General features: G+C 42.4%; 1 non-coding gene across 1 annotated transcript; it reads right to left on the reverse strand.

Annotated features, from left to right (window-relative positions):
• Positions 1-2,795: 2,795 nt before the first annotated feature.
• On the reverse strand, positions 2,796-2,902 carry LOC119239579 (U6 spliceosomal RNA). Its single transcript, XR_005123866.1, has one exon. It is a non-coding gene; the product is annotated as a U6 spliceosomal RNA (small nuclear RNA).

Consider the following 2,902-nt stretch of genomic DNA (forward strand, 5'->3'; position numbering starts at 1 on the left):
TCTCTGGTTCATAGTTGTTTGTTGATTTTGATATTTTCTTTCTTATAGTTATTCTTTTTCCTGGTCCCTTATTTAAGTTTTCTAGATTCCTGCTATGAGTGAGACCATCCGGTATTTTTCTTTTTCTTTCTGGCTTATTTCACTGAGCATGATCCCTTCCAGCGCCATCCATGTTGCTGCAAATTGCATGTGTTTATCTTTTTTGAATGCTGTGTAATATTCCATGGTGTATATGTACCACATCTTCTTGATCCAGTCATCTATTTTTGGTATTTTCCAGGTTTTTAAAAAAATATGTTTTTTAATTTATTTTGTAGAAGAACTGGGGTGTAGGCCAGAGGTGCTGGGGGGTGGGGTGAGAGGCTCCACCAGAGACAGAGTGGATTTACTGAACAGAACAGGCAGACTTACTGAAACACACTGCTAAGGGAAGCAGTGGGCAAGACAGTAGAGGTCTGCCAAGCAATGTGGGTTAGCTCTCTGGCCCTTGGTGGTGATTGTGCTGAGACTTAACCCCTAGGCCACCAACGAGACTCAAATTTTTGCAGTTTTGGAACATGGTCTGTATGTTATTTTTGCTGAGCCTCCAGGATGGTGCCATGAACAATAAGTCACTCATAAGTACTTTGGTTATTTGCTTACTATTTCAATTAGCACAGAAAAGTAATTTACTCCTGGTCTGGAAGTTTTCCTCCCAAGCTTACAGAGCTCTTTTAGAGCACCCTCAGGATTGGGGGGTGTGATGTAGGTGCAATGAAACCTCACAAATGGCAGTTCCTTCTCTGCAGAATGCTTCTCATCTTGTGGGCATTCAGCAACCATTGTTGAACTCTCTGTGTTAGGGAGGAAAGCATGAATCCTTTTTTTTTTTTTTTTTTTTTTTTTTTAAGATTTATTTATTTATTTATACAAGCACTGGGTACAGTCAGGAGTGCGGGAGGGTGAGAGAATTCATCAGAGCCAGAGGGAAAAGCAGAGCAGGCAGACTGATGAAGTACACTGCTGAGGGGAGCAGTGGGTGGCAGGAGAGGTCTGCGTGCCATGTGGGACCCTCGCCCGGCAGCTAGGATTCAAACCAGTGCTGCAGAGGCTGCGGGCAGCTTCACAGCCCTGGGCTCAACCACTGCACCACCAGGGGAGGCCCGAAAGCATGAATCCTTTGAGGTAAATTAATGTCTACATTTTACATATGAGACTGAAGAAACCCAGAGAGAAAAGCAACTTGCCCAAGTGCAAAGCTAGCCATCCTGACCTGGGATCTGGCTTTGTGTGCCTGTGGAGAGCTCCACTTGGGGAGGGCTTAGGATGTGTGAGCACATCCATTTCCACATTTGGCCATTCTAAGGTCTCCAGCCCCAGAGAATGAGTGCCACAGAGTCTTTTTTCATCTTGAACTTCTAGGAAGCATGTTATCCCTTTGAGCATCTGGAGTCTCATGGAGCACTTCCAAAAGATTTATTTACCATTTTCTTGATCTTATTTATTAGTTGCCTGAATACTTGGGGAGAGAGGTTGGTAGAAGGATATAAAATAAACATTTGAGAGCCTGCTAAGTACTGGGTTTTGAGCAAACCACTTTCATCTGTATTATTGCATTCTAATTGCTTTTTCTTTTCTTTTGATCCTTTTAACCAGTAATGAAATATAATAGAGGAAAATGAACAAAACAGAAACCAATGGCTTATCCCAAAGAGAAAAGTCAAGTAGCAATCATCACTGTTAAAAAGTAGAACACTATTGGCGCTCCAGGGCTCCTACTTGTATTGTTCATCCTGCTCCCCATTTTCATCCCCTCCCAAGGTGAGTACTGTAGACGCCTTTTTTTTTTCTTTTAAAGATTTATTTATTTATTCATACATGAACTGGGGTACAGGCCAGAGGTGGAAGGAGGTGAGAGGATTCACTAGAGACAGAGTGGGGAACAGAACAGGCGATTGACTGAAATACACTGCTGAGGGGAGCAGTGGGTGAGACAGGAGAAGCTGGCTGTGTCATGTACATCACCTCCCTGGCCAGCGATTGAGCTTGTGCTGCAGTAGCTGTGGACAGCTTTATAGTGCTGTGTCTTAACCCCTTGGGCCACCAGGGAGGCCCACGTCTTAACTCGTATGGCCAATACTTTCTTGCATTTATTTCTGATACATCAACTGAGCATGTGTCCATGAGCACTATAGTTTGTGCTGGCTTGGGCTACAGTGTTTACTGTGTTGTCTCTGTTTACTGTTGACTCAACATTACATTTGGAAAACATTCATCTGTGTTGTTTCCAAAAGCTGAGGATTGTTCATGCCTTCATGTATAATATTACCTTTTATAAATATATGCAATTAATTTAGGCATCCTACTTTTAATGCATATTTGGGTTGTTATCAATATTTAACTATTAACTATGAAGCTGCTATGAGGTTGGTGTACATACTTCTTGGGGCACATGTGCATGCATTTCTATCAGGGGTGGAATTGTTGGGTTAGAAAGTATGTGTATATTCAACTTTCATAGGTAATGCCAATTATTGCTTCTTCTAACTTTTCTTATCTTGGAAATCAGAAATTCTGAATATGGCCTAATCCTGGATTTTAATAGGAATTCTCCAGAAGTCTGAATTCATGCCCTAAGTTTCAAGTGTTGTCTTTTTTTAAATATTCATTTATGTATACAAGAGCTGGGTACAGGCCAGAGATGTGGGAGGGTGAGAGGATTCACCAGAGACAGAGCAGGGAACAGAACAGGCAGACTGACCGAAATACACTGCTGAGGGGAGCAGCGGGTGAGACAGGAGAGGTCTGCTTTGCCAAAAAATATGGAACTCTTCAAGAATTTGTGTGTCATCCTTGTGCAGGGGCCATGCTAATCTTATCTGTATCATTCCAATTTTAGCATATGTGCTGCCGAAGCCAGCAC

This window comes from Talpa occidentalis, unplaced genomic scaffold (assembly GCF_014898055.3).
Source record: "Talpa occidentalis isolate TD23 unplaced genomic scaffold, MPIMG_talOcc4v2.1 talOcc4.11, whole genome shotgun sequence".
Lineage (NCBI taxonomy): Eukaryota > Metazoa > Chordata > Mammalia > Eulipotyphla > Talpidae > Talpa > Talpa occidentalis.